Source organism: Phyllobates terribilis, unplaced genomic scaffold (assembly GCF_046119375.1).
Source record: "Phyllobates terribilis strain yellow unplaced genomic scaffold, ASM4611937v1 Scaffold_4__5_contigs__length_816908805, whole genome shotgun sequence".
Lineage (NCBI taxonomy): Eukaryota > Metazoa > Chordata > Amphibia > Anura > Dendrobatidae > Phyllobates > Phyllobates terribilis.
In genome coordinates this window covers 298546771-298569512 of record NW_027362764.1, presented here as the reverse complement: position 1 = coordinate 298569512, position 22742 = coordinate 298546771, and the positions used below count along the sequence as shown (strand labels likewise).

At 44.6% G+C, this 22742-nt stretch overlaps 1 protein-coding gene across 1 annotated transcript in view; it reads left to right on the top strand.

Moving 5' to 3' along the window:
- The window catches only part of TERT (telomerase reverse transcriptase), a 205528-nt gene that overhangs the window by 144203 nt on the left and 38583 nt on the right, over positions 1 to 22742 (top strand). The window lies entirely within an intron of this gene.

Below are 22742 nucleotides of genomic sequence, written 5' to 3'. Positions count from 1 at the left end.
CTCTCAGCTGAAGCTGAGGGGGCAGCTAGCTGTTATTTTCTGACTAAAATCAGTCAAACCACATTTTGTTACTCACGGTTGTACACTCACACCTTTTCAAAGCAGTTAAAACTGGTTTGAATCACTGACTGGTAACGAGCTTACGATTTTACTTAAAATGCTTTGTCCCAATTAATTTGCACAGCACTGTAGATGTAATACAGAAAATACTTATTGCCTGCAGTTACAGCTAGGGATTATGGAAGCATAATGCATACTATATTATTATTAGAGGGTTTGTCCAGTGCAGCTCATTTCCACATTGAAGGTGAGTAGTGCCCATGATGTTATGAACCCAGATTCCTGCCGAGGCAGGTGCACGTCTTGTTCAGTAGAATAGGACACGTTCCCTGACAATCACACACGAACATAGGCAGGTATCATGCATGTATCCTATTCTACTGAACAGGACATGTGTTCAATACCTGTTGATAATGCCCGCGCCTTGGCAGGTATATGGGGTGATGACATTTACACCTTTCACCTTCAATGTAGAAGTAAGTAGTGCCAGACAACCCCTTTAAATTGAATTTATATATGTAGTAAGCCCCTACTTCCACTTTTAGTGGCGGCTGCTGAATGGTGAAGATGTAAATGCAGTTGTTAGTCCATTGTAAACGATCCTGTCGTTCAGTTCACAGTCTGGTGTTAACTCTTTCTTTATGTGGCAATGTTTATTTTTCATTAATTTTCTGCTTTTATACATGGATGGTTGTCTGGTCTTCTGATAAGTCTTCAGTCACTCTACATGATTCATCGGTGTTGCTGGTGAGAGCTGGCAGTCACGTGACCAAAATTTATATACATGATGTCACATGCCAACTATACGTGCTCGACTTCTCTCAATTCACTTATATTGAGAGAAGCCAAGCACGGGTAACCAGAATGAGTCCGGAAGTATGCACATCGCATTCTTGTGGTCACATGACTAACGGCTCTCAACGGTAACTTGTGACACCGCACACTGTACGGATTCAGACGTCTGCAGTACATACACTGGATATCAAAAGTCTACACACTCCTGTTAAAATGCCGCTTTTTGTCATGTAAAAAAATTCATGGCAAGAAGAATTATACCACAACTTTTTCCACCTGGAGGGTATGTGCACACATTGAGTATTTGCTTAAGACATTTCTGCATCAAAAATATGCCTTGGCTGCATAAAAACATGCGTTTTTGTATGTGTTTTTTATGTGTTTTCCCCATTTGTTAGAATGAGTGTAAAACGCTGAAAGAATTGGCTTGCTGCAGATTTGTAAGTGCTTCAAATTTGCAAGGAAAGTATAATCAACGTGTGCAGGATATTTCATAAATCTCACTCACTTTACTAGGGCAGTAAAATGCTGCATTTTTTGTGCGAAAACGCACAGAAAAAATAGGAATATGGTGGCAATAATGCAACAATTTAACATACCCGTAATGTCACCTATAATTTGTACAGTTCAATTGAAAAACAAACTCAAATCTACAAGAAAAATAAAGAACTAAAATAATGTGCTGCATAAATATGCACACCCTTTAACTAATACTTTGTTGCAGTACCCTTTGAATTTATGACAGCATTCAGTCTTTTTGGGTAGGAGTCTGTCAGCATGGCTCGTCTATAATTGGAAATCTTTGCCCTGTCTTCCTTGCATTAGTGCTTCAGATCTGTCAGATTGTGAGGTCATCTCTTGTATAAAGCCTTCTTCATGTCAACCACAGATTTTCAGTTGGATTCAGGTCTTGGCTCTGGCTGGGCCATTCAAAAACTTTCATCTTCTGGCAAAGTCATTCTTTTGTTGATTTTGGAGGTATGCTTATGGTCGTTATTGTGCTGAAAGGTCAAATTTTTCTTCATCTTCAGCTTTTTAGCAGAGACCTGAAAGTTTTGACTCAAAATTGACTGATATTTGGAACTGTTCATAATTTCCTCCACTTTGACTAAAGTTCCAGTTTTATGAAAACAAAAAGCATAATGCTGCCTCCACAATGCTAAACTGTGGGTATGTTTTTCTCTTTGTGATATGCAGTTTTGGCTTTGCACCAAACATACCTTTTGGAATTTGGACTTTTCATCAATTTTTAAGGGCACTCTAGTTCTAATTATGCCACATTTAAGCCACTTCTTGATGACCGTAATTTTTTGTTGTACCATTCTTCTGACTGATAACTTTCATCAATGAGATCCCTTTGTTGTGTTGTAAGCTGTTTAAGGATCGTGACTTTTGCTGCCAAATGTAACCAAGAAGATGTCAGGAATATCGGCCTACTAGAAAAGCAAAACTTTATATGGGGTTAATCAGAATCACTTTATATGATGGCAGCTGTGTACTGACTAGAGATGAGCGTTGTTCTACTCGAACTGTTCGCCAATCTCAAATTCGAGCTGTTTTGGGCGGTGTTCGAGCCGGTCGGCGAACACGAACAATTTGAGAAAAATTCGGCTGTTCGAGGTTATGTTCGATAACTGTTCGTGCACCAAAATCATAACTGGATTTTTTCTCAGTAATGATGAAAATTAATGTTAATACGCAGTTTGAGTGTACAGCGGGGCGGGGGGAGGGGCAGGGGATGGATCTCTGCAGGAACAATGAAGATCTCCATTTTTTTTTCTCTTTCCCGCATTTGCAGTGGGGAGGTGCAATCTGTCAGCCTATCAGCAGCGCACACACGGAGCGAAGTGCTTTTTTTCACACAAGCAAGGGCATGTGTGATTGGCAGTGTATGTCACATGTCCTTGCCCTATAAGACCAAGCCATTTTCCCCGTCGCCACCATTTTCTCACTGCTGCAGCTGCGTGTTAGACGGCACCGCTGTTGCTGTGTGCGCTATACCTTGTTAATTTCAAGCCAATTTTTGCACAAATATACAGATAGCTTGGGAGTAGGGAATAGTTGTGATTGCAGTCCTTTTAAGGACTAGGTTACAGCATTTCCTACGACTTTTATCAGGCAGGTCTGTGCTCTTAAATAGATAGATTGTGGGAGTAAAGACTAATTGTAATTGGAGTCCTTTTCAGGACTTGGTTACATCAGTTCCTATCAGTTTTTGCCAGGCAGGTCTGTGCCAGTGCTGTGCAAGTTTTTTTCACAGCATTTGGCTGAATCTAGCAAAGCTAATCCTTTTTGGCCTATTGCAGAGTGTCTTAGTCAGTGGAGTAGCCTATCTGTGTTGCAAGATATACCACCTGTGTATAGAATACCAATTTTTTTACTGCACCTAGTGAAGTAAAATCTTTTGGGCATAGCATCATTCTATTAGTCCATCTATACTGACCTCCATCAGGTTGCAAACTGAATATAATTTTTTTCTGCATCTAGCTCTGAAAAAATATTTGGGCTTCTAGCGGTGTGTGGGACTTGGTCTATTAGTCCATCTATACTGACCTCCATCAGGTTGCAAATTAAAAATAATTTTTTTCTGCATCTAGCTCTGAAAAAATATTTGGGCTTCTAGCAGTGTGTGGGACTTGGTCTATTAGTCCATCTATACTGACCTCCATCAGGTTGCAAATTAAAAATAATTTTTTTCTGCATCTAACCCAGCCAATAGTTTTGGCCTAATACCACAGTTTGGCCACTCAGCTCTGCTCGGTTACCATCCATTGTTTTTTTGTGCAAACAACTCCAGAGTTGTGAATTAGTTAACCACCAAAATGAGTGGAAAAAGGCCTGCTGCTGGTGGAAAGGGGAATAGGCGTGTTGGGAAGGGGAAAAAAGGTTGTGTCCGTGGGGTAGGTGCAGAAGAAAGACCATCTACCAGCCAAACTAAAATGTCTACTTCTTTTAGCGGACAATGTGATAAGATCCCTTTCTTACGGCCACGCCAATCGCTACAAATTCCAGATGAGGCACAAAAACAGCAGGTGCTTCAACGGATATCAAGTGCTCCTTTAAGTGGGCTCTCCTCCACATCAACTTCAACATCACAAATACTCCAGTCCTCAAAGGTGTCACCCAAATCGCACTTGCTTCCTCACAGCTCCCAAATCTCCAGCTGCCCGTCTGAGTATGAGGTAGAACAGATGGTTGAGTCTGCAGAGCTGTTTACTCATACTATAGCCTGGGAATCAGAGGTCGACTCCAGCGCTTCTGTGAATCCAGACGAGGAAATGATCTGCACTGATGCCCAGAATCTTTATGAGTCGGATCCAGGACCAGACGCAGAAGGTTCTGACCATAATGTAGACCCTCATTCCCAAACTGTAACTCCTGTTGGTGGAGACAATGAGGAAGACGATGATAAGACTCAAATACCTGATTGGAGCGACAACTTTAGTTTTTTGTCAGGGCAGGAACAGGTTGGCTCTGAGGACGACGGGTGTGATAACGCACAGGGTGATGATGATGAGGTCGGAGATCCCACTTACTGTCAACCCACAGTCAGCCAAGAGATGAGGTCAGCAGAGGAGGTGGAGGAAGATGCTAGTGACGACGAGGTCAGGTTGCGCCTTCCTGGACAGAGACGTAGTACTGGAAGCACGTCAACAACTGCATCCTCAAACACAACTCTGCCTCTCACCACAAGTCGTGGTGGCTCTTCAGGTCGCATGGGTGCTAAGCCTTGCATAGCCTGGGCATTTTTTCAGATCGATAAAGATGACCCAACTCGTGTTATCTGTAACATTTGTCAGCAAAAGCTAAGTAGAGGCCAAAAAATACATAGTTTGAGTACTTCATGCATGAACCGGCACATGGACATGAAGCATAAGTTGCAGTGGGAAGCTCAGTGTGCTACAATGCGGTCTAGCCGGCCGGGCCAACCACCGTCTGCCATATCTTGTGCATCCGCGGCTTCTTCATCCTCTGTGACTGGGGGGACAGCAGTCACACCTGTTTTGGGGCGCAGACCTGCCACCTCTTTACCCGCAACAGCCAGCGTGATTGGCAGGTCATCATTTTCTTTGGAGGTGGTAACACCAGCTGGTCTTGAGCGCTGTCCGACATCGATAGCACCACCTTTGGATCAAGGCAACCTAACATGTCCGCCTGCATCTTCCTCACAGACCGGCAGTTTGCCGGGGACACCCTTATCAACCCCGTCTAAGCACAATAGCCAGCCCTCGGTCCCTCAGATGTGGACAAGTAAAAGACCATTTCCTCCTAGCCATGACAAAGCTAAGAGGTTGAATTTCACCATCTGCAAGCTCTTGGCTACAGAAATGCTGCCTTTCCGCCTGGTGGACACAGAGGATTTTCGAGACCTTATGTCCGTCGCAGTGCCCCAGTACCAGATGCCCAGTCGGCACTACTTCTCAAAGAAAGGTGTGCCTGCGCTCCACCAGCATGTCGCACACAACATCACCGCTTCTTTGAGAAACTCTGTGTGTGACAGGGTGCATTTCACCACAGACACTTGGACGAGTAGGCATGGACAGGGGCGTTACATGTCGCTGACTGGGCACTGGGTAACTATGGTGACAGCAGGACAAGGGGCTGCTGTCCAAGTCTTGCCGTCCCCACGAGTTGTGCTACAATCCTCTTTATGTCATTTTTCCTCCACTGCTTCTGCCTCCTCAACCTCCTCTCGGTCTTCCACCTGCATCCAAAGCCTGTCTGGTCATGCCACAAGCTTTCTAACTGCGCAGAAGGGATCCTGCACACCTCCTTACTATGCTGGCAGTAGGGCTCAACGTCATCAGGCGGTTTTTACATTGAAATGTCTGGGAAATGTGAGTCACACAGCTGAGGAGTTGTGGTCAGCTCTGGAGAACCAATTTCATGAATGGTTGTCTCCACTGGACCTGAAACCAGGGAAGGCCGTGTGCGACAATGCTGCAAACCTGGGTGCGGCCCTTCGCCGGGGCAATGTCACACACGTGCCTTGTATGGCTCACGTGTTGAACCTGGTTGTCCAGCAATTTTTAGCCCACTATCCCAGACTAGATGGCCTTCTGCAGAGGGCACGGTCGCTGTGTGCTCACTTCCGCCGTTCGCATCCCGCAGCTCAGCGACTTACATCTCTACAGAAGTCGTTGGGCCTGCCACTTCACCGGCTAAAATGCGATGTGCCTACCCGGTGGAATTCAACTCTGCACATGTTGCAGCGACTGTGGCAGCACCGACAAGCCCTGGTGCAATACGTTCTGACGTATAGCCTGGGCCAACGAGATTCAGAGGTGGGGCAAATCACGCTGGAGGAGTGGTCTCAGATCAGGGACCTATGCACCCTTCTGCACAGTTTTGAAATGGCGACGAAGATGTTTAGTGCTGACGATGCCATTATCAGCATGACTATTCCGGTGATTTACATGCTGGAGCACATGTTAAACAGAATTCGGAGTCAGGTGGTGGCACAAGAGGAGGTGGAGGAAGTAGAGGAGGAGGAGTTGTATGCGGAAGGGCTAACATCTGCAAGGTCCAGACTGTCGGCAGCACCAAGGCGGCAGGCATGTGAGGGTGGGGGAGATGATTTTACCAGGGCGCATGGTAGCAGCCAAACTAGTGAGGAAGGTGCAGGAGCCCAGGAAGAAGTGGAGGACGAACTGATGGAAGACTCATCAGATGAGGGAGACCTTGATCACATTTCTGTTGTGCGAGGTTGGGGGGAGAGGACAGAGGAAGGAAGCATGATTGCTACCTCGCCACCAACACAACAGGGACTTGGTGCTCCTGGATGCGCAACACACATGAGTGCCTTCTTGCTGCACTACCTGCAACATGACCCTCGAATTGTGAGAATTAGAAATAATCCTGACTACTGGGTTGCCACACTGTTAGATCCCCGGTACAAAAGTAAATTTGCAGAAATTATTCCTGCCATAGAAAGGGATGCACGCATGCAGGAGTATCAGCAGAGACTGTTGCAGAATCTTACATGTGCTTTTCCACAAAATACCAGTGGTGCACGTAGTGAATCTCACAGTTCCAACTTGCCAACCGTGGGACCGTCAAGTGTTCAGCACTCAAACCGTAACAGAACCACAGTATCTGCTGGTAACATCAATTTTGCGGAATCATTTCACCACTTTTTTAGCCCATCCTTTGCAAGGCCACAGGAGACAAGAAGTCTGACACATAGTCAACGCCTAGAGACGATGGTACAGGAGTATCTCCAAGTAAACATTGAAGCCACGACTGTGTCACTGGACCCTTGCTCTTTTTGGGCTTCCAATCTGGATAAATGGCCGGAGCTAGCCACTTACGCCTTGGAGATCTTGTCATGCCCCGCAGCCAGCGTTCTGTCTGAACGTGTGTTCAGCGCTGCTGGTGGTGTGCTGACAGATAAGCGCACGCGGCTCTCCACTGATAATGTAGACAGACTCACGTTCATAAAGATGAACAAATCATGGATCCGAAACGACTTTTCTACCCCTGTGTCATCCTGGGGAGAGTAAAAGCTTGATGATTGGTTAAAATCACCCTACCAACCGTTTTAAGCTTTCAAATTACTAATCATGTTTATCTGTATCTTGACTGGAAAATAATTTGGGCTTTGTAGCAGTGTGCAGCACTGATCCTATTAGGCCATCTATAATAAGCTTCACCAGATTTAAAATTAAAAATAATTTTTAGCTGCATCTAGCCCGGAAAATAATTTTGGGGCTCCGAGATGCGCAAGACACATAAGTGCCTTCTTGCTGCACTACCTGCAGCATGACCCTCATATTGTCAGAATTCGAAGTAATCATGACTACTGGGTTGCCACACTCTTAGATCCCCCAAACTTTTCGATCAACCTTTTCATTTTAATAAAGACCAAAAAAATGGTCATTTTTGAAGTTATAAGCATTAGCAGGTTGTTAGAAACTGAAATCAAACAGTTTTCAACTCAAAACTTTATTCTAGGTGATGTTACATTTTCACATAGGACCCCTTGTTCGAAAGGAGCTTCTGAACTCTCTCGTCCATTGAATTTGTCAGGTTTTGGATGGTTTCTGCTTCAATTGTTTTGCATGAGGACAGAATACCCTCCCAGAGCTGTTGCTTAGATGTGAACTGCCTCCCGCCATCATAGACACTCCTTTTAATGATGCTCCAAAGGTTCTGAATGGGGTAGAGGTCAGGGGAGCATGGGGGTCACACCATAAATTTGTCCCCTTTTATGCCCATATCAGCCAGAGATGCAGATGTTTTATGTGCAGCATGAGATGGTGCATTATCATGCAGAAAAATGATCTTGCTGTGAAATACACGGTTCTTCTTCTTGAACCATGGCAGGAAGTGCTGTTTGAGAAAATCCACATACATTATGGAGTTCATCTTTAGCGCCTTCAGGGATCCTAAAGGGGCCGACAATCTCTCTCCCCATGATTCCAGCCCAAAACATTACTCCACCTCCTCCTTGTTGGCGCTGTAGCCGTGTTTGCGTGGGGTGTCCATCAACCAGCCATCCTCCACTCCATTCATCTGGACCATCGAGCGCTGCACGGCACTCATCCGTGAACAAAACAGTTTTGAAATCAGTCTTCATGTAATGTTTGGCCCACTGGAGCTGTTTCTGCTTGTGTGAAGTGGATAGAGGAGGTCGACAGGATGGCATATGCACAGCTGCAAACCTCTGAAGGACCCTGCATCTTGTTGTTCGGGGGACGTTGGAGGCACAAGCAGCTTCAAAAACTTGTCTGCTGCTATGACAAGGCTTTTTTGCCGCTGCTGTTTCAACCTGACGTAATTGCCTGTAGGAAAGAGTCCTCAATTTGCCCTTATCAGCACGCACACGTGTGTACTGTGAATCAGCTACATACTTCTTGATTGCCAAGACACTTCATCCTGATCATCGCACAATGTTGATTGTAGTCATGCCTTGACCTAAACACTCCACAATTTGTTGCTTCTCAGCAGCCGACACATCCTTTTTCTTTCCCATTTTGGCAGAAAATGTAGGCTGCTTAATAATGTGAGAGAGCCTTCTTAAGTAGTCTTGCCTTTCATTGGACACACCTGCCAAACTAATTAGCACAGGTGTCTGCAATTGCTTACAGTGATATAAAGAGCCCTGACACACATCACCATCAATGAGTTTAACTGACAAACAAACAAATTCTTCCCTTATCACTCCTAAACACTTTTTGCATAATAATTTGGAACGCGGTGTACATGTGCTTTTCCACAAAACACCAGTGGTTCACGTAGTGAATCTTACAGTTCTAACTTGCCAACCGTGGTCTGTATGGAATTGTTCAATAAAGGGCCCAAAATTAAGATAACATAGATGGGAGAGGTCTCTATGAATAGGAATTCCTAAGTATTTGATACCCTGTGAGGGCCAGGCAAAGGGAAAGTTGGACTGGATGGAATCCTATATGGATTTAGGGAGGGAGACATCGAGGGCCTCAGACTTCGCTGCATTGATTTTAAAATTTTACCATGTAACAAAGTGATCTATTTCAGCCATAACAGCAGGGATGGATATATGTGATTGAGTGATATATACTAGGACATCATCAGCAAATAGAGAGCACTTGTACTCGGTGCCTCCCACCTCAATCCACCTAATATTGGGGTTATGGCGAATTGATGAGAGCAGGTGCTCCGTCACTAGGATGTATAAGAGAGGGGACAGAGGACATCCCTGCCTTGTCCCATTGGTGATTGTGAAAGGTGATGAAAATGTTCTGACGCACCCCGTGGGCCTTGGGACACCCGGAGCCGGACCCTTTTTGGTGGATGCTGGTGGTTGTAGTCTTCGTGGCGGCGATCCGGTTCCGTGGCTCAGGGCGGACAAACCAGTGGCGGAACTATTTATGTGGTTTTGATGTTTAAATGTCCGACTACGCCACCCGTGGATTGCGGTCAGAGTGAACCGCCGCTACAGGGCAGACCGCTAAGGCTGGTGTTGTGGGTGCAGCAGAGCGTAGCATAACTCCCCACGGGAGGAGTATAGCCTCAGGGCAGTGTATGCGGAGGATGGGGGTGATGGTGCAGGGCAGCAGCAGTAACGACATGGAGTCAGTGATGCAGTTCAGGGCCTTTACTCACAGTTCTTATTATCCAGACCACGTCTGCAGGTAACGGCTGCCCACGTCGTACTGTGCTCACCAGGTGAGGGGCTCAGACAACTCCCAGATAACTTTGGAGCGCTTCACAGGACCCCCTTTGTGTGTCCTTTGTCTGGCCTTTCTTACCAACACTTCTGTCCGGCTGCCTCGGGCCTCCTCTTGGTAAACTTGGCGCCAGTTTCCCTGACCCTATGTGGTGCCTTCCTAGCGGGTGGAGCAAGGGGCTGCGCCACATAAAATGTCAGAGCCTCCGGTTTCTAGCTGAGGGTCGTTTCCTGCCTCCACTAGTTCGGGGACCGGTCTCCCCCTTTGGCCTGACCCCTCCACGCAGGTGGATTCGGGCGTGCGGTGGCGACTCGCCCGTCCGCACCCCTGGGATCCCTTCATTCCTCGTTCCTGGAGCCTTCTCCGCTCCTCTTCCTTCCTTCTCCCTCTTGCAGGCCTGGGCCTCTGTTACTAGGCCCGCCTCCGGAGCAGAGCTCATGCAGAGCCCCTGCTCCCTGCCACTTCTGCTCAGACTTCTCTGCACTGAACTAAGATGGTGCCCACCTTTTATACTCCCTTCTCAATGCACCCAGGAACTGCTTCCTCCCTGCTCCTGCACTGCAGGGTTCCCCTTCCTCAGTGTTCCCTCCCCCCACTCCAGCCAGGGACAGGGACTGTCGTGCCCATCTCAGGGGCATATTGGTCGCCCTGCCCCACGGCAATGTGGTGTAATGCATGCAGGTGTCGGGTCCTGATCCACACTCCATCCTTATCTGAGAGTGAGATATCACACCTCTGGGTGAGGTGCAATACGTCTGTAGCAACCGAGCCCTCGGTGCTACAGTTCCATTTATCTTCAGCCTAGGTGACGTATTGTGATACAGGGCCGTGATTTTGGCTATAAAAGGGTCCCCTAGACCCCTACCCCAAGCTTTTTAAGAGAATCATATATGGCGTGCCAGGAGACTCTATGGAATGCTTTCTCAGCATCCAACGAGAGTATCTACTTACAAATTTTTAACTGCATCTAGCCCAGGAAATACTTTGTGCCTAGTAGCAGTGTCTGCTAGTCAGCGGATTATCCCGGCTGTTAAGCAAGCTACACCACCTGTAGTTTGGACACTTAATTTTTTCAAAGGAAATGCTTCGGGACCACGGGATACTTAGTGAAGAGCATCAGGAGGCACCCCAAGGCATAGGGGCTGGGACTGGCACTAGGATGCCTTGCGGTGGACAGCCGAGCTCGATCCTTATAAAAGCTTTTTAACTGCAGCAGCTTTAGTGGACGCTACTGGAGCTGGAATTACGCGGCTGCTGGCATGAGACTTGCCCTCCAATAGATCCTTGTAAATGGATTTAAAGTGTATTCATTCAAATTAGAGGGACAATTTAAATTAAAAAGCTTAGAGCTGCCTCCACCACAGGGGGGCTCTCTCGACCCACCAGCGGACAGGCACCAGTATTGGGAGAGGGGGGCTGGCCGTCAGGGTTCACCGCGGCTCTGGCACAAACCCGGCGACACGGAGGTGGCACGGGCAGGAGCGGACTGGCCGTCTCGGCTTCTCACTTTTTGGATTTTAGAAGGGCATGACATGCCTATATCTGTGTCTCCCCCTCCTTTTACTCCTCCACCTCTTTTCTTTTCGCATGACTATATGTACTTGTCACTTTTCCATGTGTTAGTTGTGTCTTCTGAGCAGTTTGTCAGCTTTTGGACACCTTTGAAGGTGTTTTCTATGTGTTTCTATGTGTTTTTGTTTGCCTGCCATTGGTTTTAACGGTGTTCGAAGGTGTTCGACGAACAGTTCGACGAACAGTTCGGCGAACACACGGGTGTTCGACGAACCGAACCGAACTCGAACACTACGGGGGTGGCTCAACACTAGTACTGACTTCTATGCAACATGAATTTTAAATGTGATTGGCTAAATCTTAACACTACCGCATCCCAAATTATAGGAGGGTGTTCCCACTTATGCAACTACAGTATTATAGTTTTGTTATTTTTATATTCCTTCTGAAAATTATTTGTTTGTTTTCTCAATGAATTCATGCAAATTATGGATGACTGATTAAAGGGAACCTGTCATCATAACAATGCCGTCTAATCTGCAGGTAGCATGTTATAGAACAGGGGGAGTTGAGCAGATTCATATATGGTTTTGTGAAAAAAGATTCTGTATAACCTTGGTTTTAATAATTTAAACCTCAGCTCTTTCTGGGAATTTTGGTCCTATAAGCAGTCCTAACACCCTTCCATGTATATGTGTGCATACAGAGATAGCTGTCAATCACTGATAGGACCGCCCACTGGGCCAGAATTCACAGAAAGAGTAGAGGTTTTAAATGATTAAAACACAGGTTATACTGAATCTTTTCTCACAAAACGATGTCATTTTACTCGGTTGCTTCTGCTCTATAGCAGCATGCCTGAGGATTGGACTGCATTTTCATGGTCAAAGCTTCCCTTTAAAGGTTGTAGCAAAGCCAGATGGACCAGGGTTAAATCCTAGCTCTACAGGTTCTGATTAGGTGTACCTGGCTAGGTCTGCATATAACTAGGCTAGGTTTTCACCTTAGTCAGCTGGGGAAAGCTGACCATGGTGGATTGCATTGGATCTGGAGAGAGAGACAAGCCAGAATCTCTCTCTGAGAAGAGATTGCACAAGCCATGTGCACCTAACTGCAAGTTTCAGTGGTTTCAATAGCTGTTTTATTTGTCCAAACTGGGACTAGCTCAGCCGTGTATGTGTAGCCAGGCTCTATTTTGTTTAGTTAGCGCGTGGACAAGGCTAGGCATTTTGTGTTTATGGTTTTGTTTTACGGTGCTGTACAACCTGTATAAATAAAAGTCACATTGTTTATGACATAAGAATCCGGTGCCTGTGTGAACGCTACCTAATGCCTACCTGAGAGCATGAATCCCTACCTACAGGTGTAAATAGTTTTAAAATTATTCTTTTTGACAATTGTTTGTCCTACATGACAAAAACATGGCATTTTAACAATGATTTGTAGACTTTTTATATCCACTGTAATTGCTGCTCTAGTGCCATACAGGTGGTACCCCCAAACATAATTCCACACTGATTTTGCCTCCTAACAAATGAAGCTACATAGATTGTGCCACTCAAGACAGGATATTCCTAGTGTTTGTACCCACATCGGTGTTACGTGCCACAGACCTCCTTCAGCCTGTGCTATGACCATATGTAGATAGGTGCACTGACCTCATTGCTTCAACCTACAATGGGTATTTGGAAGAGCAAGAGGTGCCTCGTAGGCTTGCTTGTATGTAAGGATATTGATTGATAATAGCAGAGTAGTAAAAGGACCACAGAAAAGAATGGAACTCATAGGGTTAATACATCATAACAGATAACTTTAGGCATATGAAGTTACACCAGCATGTTGTGATAAGATAGGCGCAACACTATTGTAGATATATATATATGTTGGTAGCAATGCAGAAGGTGTAGTGATCATATTGACTCAACCTGCTGAAGATATCCCACCCAGATGCACAGATAAGTGAAAAAGAACCCAGGTTATGATATAATTACTAACCTGACAGGTGGGATGTCAGAGGGGGCACAGAGTGCCATGACAGAAAATGATTGTTATTTGGTAGTGATGAAGAGTTGATCCTTTAATTGGAATAAAATAGTCTCAACACGTTTTGAGTCTCAAGGGCCTCTGTTAAGTGTACAAAGAATGCAAAAAGACTGATCATTTGAGTACATATCCATACTAATGGCACCAATTTAAAACTTGTAAACACCCCTAGGGCAGTACATAAAGACTATCTGTATCATAGGAGAAAACAAAAACTGAACTGGTCACGAGTGAAGCACAAAATCACTTATATAGAACAATGAAATAAATGATTGTGGTATCACTAGGTGTAAACAAGCAAAAATGTTGGCAGGTGAAAGGGACGCTAAGTAACATTGGGGAGTAGTCCTACAGACATGAAGATGACACGCACATGCACATTCCTAGTGCTATTGTGATGCTGTTTGTGATGATAATCATGACGCCATAGACTTATATGTAGGTGCTGCAATGATTAGCGTGCCACAGGTTGTAACCGCAACCAGGACGCTGTAGAGAGCAACCTGCTGCTAGTGCGCTTAGAAGCTCAAGGTTAAAGACATAGCACATCACAATGCATAGGAACGAAAAGGATTAAGGCAAGGCCTACTCACAAAGGGGGTGAGTAAACATTAGTGGGACCAGATTTTGTAGTGTAAAATTGGACCTGAGTGAGGCATACAATTGGAATCATAAATATGTAGAAAGGGGCATGTTACTATCTGCAAAACACTTATTATGATATATTTAGTATTTGGGGAGAGAGGTCGATAAATGGATTCAAAGTTTGTGTTTATGTATACCGTATATAACATATATGGAGGATGTAGCTATATAAAACCAAGGAATATGATGCAGTCTATATTTCTAAAACGGCTGCACTCACAAGAATAGTGTTGTTTAATAATCCAGAGGTCCGCATATATCGAAACAAGATTAAAAAGATAAAATATTGGCATAAATATTATGAACAATTGGTGAAGCTCTATGTTTGTGAGAACTATATAAAAAAACTACATAAATAGCCATATAGATATATACATACAGGTGCATCACACTAAATTAGAATATCATAAAAAAGTTAATTTATTTCAGTTCTTCAATGCAAAAAGTGAAGCTCGTATATTGTATAGAGTCATTACAAACAGAGTGATCTATGTCAAGTGTTTATTTCTGTTAATGTTGATGATTATTGGTTAGAGCCAATGAAAACACAAAAGTCAATATCTCAGTAAATTAGAATACTTTATAACAGCTTGAAAAATGTTTTTAAAATCCGAAATGTTGACCTACTGAAATGTGTGTTCAGTAAATGCACTCAGTACTTGGTCGGGGCTCCTTTTTTATCAATGCAGCATGGCATGGAGGCGATCAGACTGTGGCACTGCTGAGGTGTTATGGAAGCCCAGGTTGCTTTGATAGCAGCCTTCAGCTCGTCTGCATTGTTGGGTCTGGTGTCTCTCATCTTCCTCTTGACAATACCCCATAGTTAAGGTTAGGTGAGTTTGCTGGCCAATCAAGCACAGTGATACTGTTGTTTTTAAACCAGGTATTGGTACTTTTGGCAGTGTGGACCGGTGCCTGCTGGAGAATGAAATTTCCATCTCCAAAAAGCTTGTCGCTAGAGGGAAGCATGAAGTGCTCTAAAATCTCCTAGTAGACGGCTGCACTGACTTTGGTCTTGATAAAACACAGTGGACCTACACCAGCAGATGACATGGCTCCCCGAACCATCACTGATTGTGGAACCTTCACACTAGACCTCAAGCAGCTTGCATTGTGTGCCTCTCCACTCTTCCTCCAGACTCTGGGACCTTCATTTCCAAATGAAAATTGGAACTCTGGGACCTTGTGGAGTGTGTCAATGATTGCCTTCTGGACATCTGTCAAGTCAGCAGTCTTCCCCATGATTGTGAAGCCTACTGAAACAGACTAAGGGGCCTTTTTAAACACTTAGGAAGCCTTTGCAGGTGTTTTTTGTTAACTATTTTACTTTACTTAGATAATGACTTTTGTGTTTTCATTGGCTGTAAGCCATAATCATCAACATTATCAGAAATAAACACTTGAAATAGATCACTCTGTTTGTAATGACTCTATATAATATACGAGCTTCACTTTTTGTATTGAATAACTGAAATAAATTAACTTTATATTCTAATTTAGTGAGATGCACCTGTATATCTGGTCATCATTATATAAGAAAACAAGTAGAATTATCAAATCTATCTTAAAAATAAATGAAAACTGCTTTTGCATCCTGTGCGTGCCAGAGAAGAGTGTGAACTGATGATCAGAATACATTTTCTTATAGAAAAATTCTGAATTCATTCTCCAGACTCTCACTTAGTCAAGTAATTTACGTAAAATATGGCATCTGTCAGCGACACAGAAATGTCCTCGACTTTCAAAATAGTGTATTTGGTTCCTCACAGGCTAAATGAGTTTCTGGGGAATAATTCTGAATTTCAGTCCTGTGCCATCAACTTAGTCATCTCCTTTGTCAATAAGCCTCCATAGGCCAATTCCCTTAAATGTATTGTGATGAGCCACCTCTTTAACCTTGCACCTTCTTAAAGTTATCCAAGTCTGTAGAGGCACGCATGCACATACTCCCCAATGTAGGGTATCACCCCTGTCACCTGGCAACGTTTTGATTTGTTTACACCTAATGATACCACGTTTCATTTTTCTAGATCAGTGATTTTTATTCATTGGTGGCTTGTGATTTACTTATGGTATGAGAATCTGTTGTGAGTTTTCGGAGTTTTTCTTCTCATACAGTGTGTGTTTGTCTTTATGTACTGCTCTAGGGAATTTGTGTAGTTTGAATTTGTCATCATTACTACTCATATAGGCTCAAATATTCAGTCTTTTTACTCTGTCTATGTACACTTGACAAAATATATCTGGAGCCTAAAAATGTGTGGTGCTGTGAGACTATTTTATTCCAAATAAAGGATTAATGCTTCGTCAATTCCTAAAGATAAGGCCAATTTCTCTGCGCACCCTCTGTTATCCCTCCATCATAAACATCTTGAATGAAGCTTGAGTGCTGCTGATCTTTACTATCTTGTCCCACCACCAAGGAAAAATTATGTTACCTGGATTTTCTTCCATTTATGCACCTAGGGAATCAGGCCTACATTTGCCATGCAACTAGTTTCTGCCAGATTAGTATTATCAGCCCACACTTCCCCCAAAAGGTTAGTTATGTTTGACGTTTATAGCATGAAGTAAAAAACTCTTTAAATCAAACTTAACTCTAAAATTATGAATTTAAAAATGTTGTCTAGTGATGAGCGAGCACTAAAATGCGCGGGTGCTTGTTGCTGGGGAGCAAATCGTAATGCTCGGGTGCTTGACCCAAGTAACGAGCCCAATGCAAGTCGATGGAAAACTCGAGTATTTTTCCAGTGGCCCAGAGGTCACCTAGGGGCCTAAAAATTGCCCAAATCGATGGAAACAGTGCGCAAATGATATGGGAACAGCATGGGGGAGACGCCTGGGAGCATCTGAAACTCCCAGGTCACTGCTGTGAACAATGTTGTCAGAGGTATTACGCTACTTTTACGTACTCACAATAAAACATACAAAAACTAAACCAAAATGGATTTTTCTGGAAAAAAACATCTAGGGACACTCTTTCCAGGGTAATAACTTGTATATAAGGCCAAAAAAAAACACAAAAAAAACGCTCCTCCACACCTTGGGCTATGTTCACACAACGTTTTTGATGCGTTTTTGCACTTTTGCATTGCTTTCAACGGTAAAAAATACATTCACCAGTAAATGTAATTTTAACATTTTACTACCTTATCTGCCCATGTGGTGTGGGAGACATGATCAGACACATCCTGTTTCATTTAAGAAGGAGGGACTCTGAAAGTCACAAAGCCTATTTTTACAGGGCCATCAGGCGGCCCTTACTATTGCTAGAGGGCCATCAACCGGCTATGCTTTGTTGTTCCCATTATTAAAGAATGGGTCTCCTATACTGTTATTGCCTATGCAGTGAATGCAAGGGCTGCCAAAAATTTGGATGCATCCCAATACCCCTTTGAAGAAACAGAGGAGGGTCTCAGTAAATTAAATGTTCCCATTATGAAGGAGCGGGTGTACTATACTGTTATTGCCTATGCAGTGAATGCAAGGGCTGTGAAAAATTTGGATGCATCCCAATACCCCTTTGAAGTGACATAGAGGAGGGCCTCAGTAAAAAAAAAAAAATTTAAAATTGTTCCCATTAATAGGAAGTGGATCTCCTATACTGTTATTGCCTATGCAGTGAATGCAAGGGCTGCTAAAAATTTGGACACATCACAATATCCCCTTTGAAGAGACATAGAGGAGGTCCTTATTTAAATTTTTTTTTACTATTGTTCAGGAATGGCTCTCCTATACTGGTAATGCCCATGCACTAAGTGCATGGACTGAAAAACATTTACCCCTGGGGGGTATACATAAACATACTGTATATCATACAGAATGTTAGAGTTAGGCCTCTAAAAAAAATTCCTACGGGCATCATAAACACCCTTAAAATATATATATATATATATATATATGGGTGTTGCATCACGGTCACCCTGGTGATATTGTGGAGAAGGAGGAGGATAACAGAAAAAATACAAAATTAGGAAGCGTATACCCATGTCTGAGTGTGAAGAGGTGCATGGGAATAGACCTCCCAAAAAAAAGCCACTGGATTTGAGTTTATGTTCCTCTGCTATCATCTGGTGGTGTTGAGAAGTCTGGCCCAATCCAGCCCTTGTTTATTTTTATAAGAGTCAGCCTGTCAGCATTTTCAGTTGACAGGTGGATGCGCCTGTCAGTTATAATGGTCCCGGTGGTACTAAAAACCCGCTCTGACCAAACACTAGCGGCAGGGCAGGCCAGGACCTCCAAAGCGTAGAGAGCCAGTTCATGTCACGTGTCCAGCTTGGACACCGAATAATTATAAGGCACAGAGGAACGACGGAGGACGTTGGTACGGTCGGCAAGGTATTACTTCAGCATAATTAAAAACCTTTCCCTCTGTGAGACTACCCTGCGCATCAGGGCCTATGCGCTGGGAGGGTCTGAGAAAACTGTCCCACACCTTTGACAGTGTTCCCGTTTCTGCTGCGTTGTATTTGTGTTTCCTTAACAAGGAGGTGGGCACTGCTATGAAATAATAAATGTTATGGGGTGCTATAGTAACCTGATATAGTTACATAATATAAGAAAGAAGAGAAAAGACTCAGGATATACAACCATGCACACCCAATATTAGGAAAATGAAAAAATCTTTATTACATGATTACAGACTGACAACACAGAAGAATAAAAACAATTAAAAACAAACAAAGCATAGCAATATTCATAGGGGAGGAATAATGTAGTGTTCCAAAGTAATAAATCCCCCTAAGGCCACAGGTATCATTTAATATAATATATTTACCATCTCATAATACAAAAAGGCTTATTGACCAAGCTATGTCACCCTAATGAAGGGTGGCACAGTACCACTAGACCAGATATGGATAATAAACCACGTACTCCCAAATAATCGGACCATACATAATAATAATCGGACCATACATAATAATAAATAGATCAAAGAATAGAGGAATGAGTGGAAGTAGTAGTCTGCTTAAACTAGGGGCCCTTGTAATATCAGCGTATGTCAAAACATATCATCCCACCTGGTATACGATATGGGATCATGAATGAAGGCCCTATATAACCAAGCAGACACTCTTAAGTGGTCAAAGGAAAAGGTCAAAAATAATAAAGTGACATAGTTACCTGTTGGCACCAGAGACCCTACGCGTTACGCTGCTAGACCGCAGCTTCGTCAGGGGTATGTTGTCAGTGGACACATGTGTATATTAAATAGTCTATCCAATTTCGTGTGATTCCCTTCAGGTGAAAATAAATACCCTCACTAAGTCTCTCCAGTATCGTGGCGGATCGAACGATCATTTCCTGTTTCCACAGCGTGCGGCCCACGTGCTATGGTATGACACAACCGGAATTGAATAAGACGTCATATCCGGTCGGCGAAGCGCCGCCCCTTCCTATCACTCATGCGTTCCACCCGGATTGTTTTTATTCTTCTGTGTTGTCAGTCTGTAATCATGTAATAAAGATTTTTTCATTTTTCTAATATTGGGTGTGCATGGTTGTATATCCTGAGTCTTTTCTCTTCTTTCTTGTATTTGTGTTTCCCTCGCCTGTATTCCATGGATGTCCAACGAACTGTGACCTCTGCCGCCAGCGTTTTCAGATGGGATGTTTTTTAATAATTCCGCAACAAAGGCCTTCTGGTACTGCAGCCTTTTAGTAGACCTCTCCGCCGTGGGAAGGAGAGATAGAAGGTTCTCCTTGTAGCGTGGGTCTAGAAGTGTCACCAAACAGTAATGACTGTCTCCCAAAATTTGGACAATGCGAGGTTCACAGGAAAGGCAGTGTAACATAAACTCAGCCATGTGTGCCAGACTGCTACCAGGCAAGACTTCCGTGTCCTCACCAAGAGCACGACTGACCATGCTTTCCTTCTCATCCGCCTCCTCCTCGTTCTCCCTGTCCTAAGGCCATCTATGCTGAACAGACGGCGTGGCATACTTTGACAAGCAGATCTGGGTAGGTTTTGAGAAACCGCTGAACCATGAGGTTTAAGCACATGGGCCAGGCATGGTTCGTGTGTGAGCTAGCCTCGCTTCAGAGCTGCCACCAGGTTCCGGCCATTGTCACACACGGCCATGCTTGGCTGCAGGGTCAGCGATGTCAGCGACAGATCTGCCTGCTCATTCAGAGCTGTCCACAACTCTTCAGCGTTGTGCAGTTTGTCACCTAAGCATATTAGCTTCAGCACAGCCTGTTGCCGCTTGGCCGAGGCAGTGCTGCAGTGCTTCCAGCTTCTGTCTGATGTGGTCATTTCGGAGATGGAGGCTGAAGAGGAGGAGGTGCAGGAGCTTTAGAATGTGGGAGCAACCCTGATTTACCCAGGGCCCGCAATCCTCGGCGTCAGGAGGATGTGTTCCTTCCCAAGGTCCGACTGGGTCCCGGCTTCCATTATATTAACCCAGTGTGCCGTCAGCAAGATGTACCGTCCTTGTCCACGTGTCAGCTAATGTTGTGGGACACGTGCTCATGTAATGCGGGGATGGCACACCAGGAGAAATAGTGGGGATGGGGACCGAGTACCGAGAGACGGCCGCCGCCATCTGGTTGCGGAAAGCTTCTGTCTCCACGAGCCTAAAAGGCAACATTTCTAGCGCAAGCATTCGCAAAATGTGTGAATTTAGTAGTGTGGCCTGTCGGGCGTTGGCTGCGTATTTGCGCTTGCGTTCCAAGGACTGGGGTATGGACAACTGAACTCTGCGCTGGGACAAGGACGTGGATGTGCTTGCTGATGGTGCTAGTTGAGAGTGTGCCAAGACAGGTGCAGGGCGGGAGGCGTTTTTACATGCTCCATGGATAGGGGATTGGCGTGCATGCACAACAGCGGAAGAAGCAGTGGTGTCACCCCCAGACAGTTTCTGGACCCTGGGGTGCAGCCTACTTAGTCAGGTGCTTTGCTGCCATGTGCCTGATCATGCTGGTGGTGGTCAGGCTGCTAGTTTTGCTACCCCTGCTGATGCTGGCCTGCAGGTGGTGCAGATGGCCTTTTTGGGGTTATCTGCGGAGTCTTTAAAAAAGAACCAGACTCGGGAAGACCTAACAGTTGTACTGGCAACTTTCGTCGTATTGGCGTTACGGGGAACGCTTTCCCGCCTTGTGTCTGCAGCCACCACACTGCTTCTTCCTGCCTGTTGTGGTGCTACGCCTCCCTCCCCCTTTGTGCTGCTGTCTTTGTTGTGCATGTCCCCCTGCCAGGTTGGGTCAGTTACTATATCATCCACCACCTCGTCTTCCACTACCGCACCCTGGTCCTCCTCCTGACTTTCTGGCAATTGTGTCTCATCATCATCATCCACCTCTTGAGACAGTAATTGCACTTTCCCACCGTCGCCTTCATGTGACCGTGGCTGCTCAAATATTTGGGCGTCGCTACAGGCGTTCTCCTCTTGACTCACTTGAAGCTGGCCGGGCGAGAGGCCCGAATCTACAAATGGAAAAGTGAACAGCTCTTCTGAGTGTCTGAGTGTGGGATCTGTTGTCTCCGGGCACTTAGCATAGTGGGAGGAAGGAGGATCAGGGGGAGGAATATGCGGTCCAGACTCAAGGCTACTGAGACTTGACCGTGTGGAAGACAGGATGGTGGTGGTGGCAAAGTAACTAGAGCATTATCTGCTATCCAACCAACAATCTTTTGACACTGCTCTGGGTTCAATAGTGGTGTCCTGCAGTCCCCTAGTAATTAGGACTGAAAGGTAGGGCGATATTATGTGGGTGCTTGTTGTGGCACAATTTCAGCTTGCCCTCGGCCTCTGCATGCACTATCACGTCCACTTCCCTGTCCCTTGCCACGCGCCTTGCCCATTTTAAATGGAGCTAAATATCTTGCATGTCCCCTACAAATTGCTGGATTTGTATCTCAGTAATATCTGATACGTCTGACGGACACCCATGGTTTTAAGCCTGCCCTAATAGTTTAGTATTGCTCAGCCACCACGTGTGAATAGGTTCACTAACACACTTTTGCTAAACTTTAAATGGAGTAGAATATTTTACACTTCTAGAAATTTCTGGATTGTTACCACAGTAATATCTGATACATCTGATGATGGAAAGATCTGGCTGTATTCTGCAGTGCTAACAAGCAAATGGAGCAGTAAAATGTTGGACGGTATTGCTTTTTAAGGAAATAATCAGGATTAAGAGTGAAAAAACAAATTTTCCCAGATATCCAGTCCAATGGATATCTGTAACAGGCAGCAGCAGACAGGACGTGCAATGGACCCTATTGCGCTGTATAGTGTCCACAATCTCTGCCTGCCTAACTCCTGCTATCACCAGTATTATATGCAACTGGATTAGTCCTCAGAAGGACTTTTAGTTGAGCTGGATATATATATATATATATAATATATATATATATATATATATATATATATATATATATATATACATACATATATATATACTTGTGGAATACCTATACCTAACTAATGAATCGCCAATCCTGTCCCTCACTCAGCAGCAGCTCTCCCTACTCTGCTTGTTTCCGGGGTACACTGTGAAGAGCATAGGATCACCAGGTCTGATATAGAC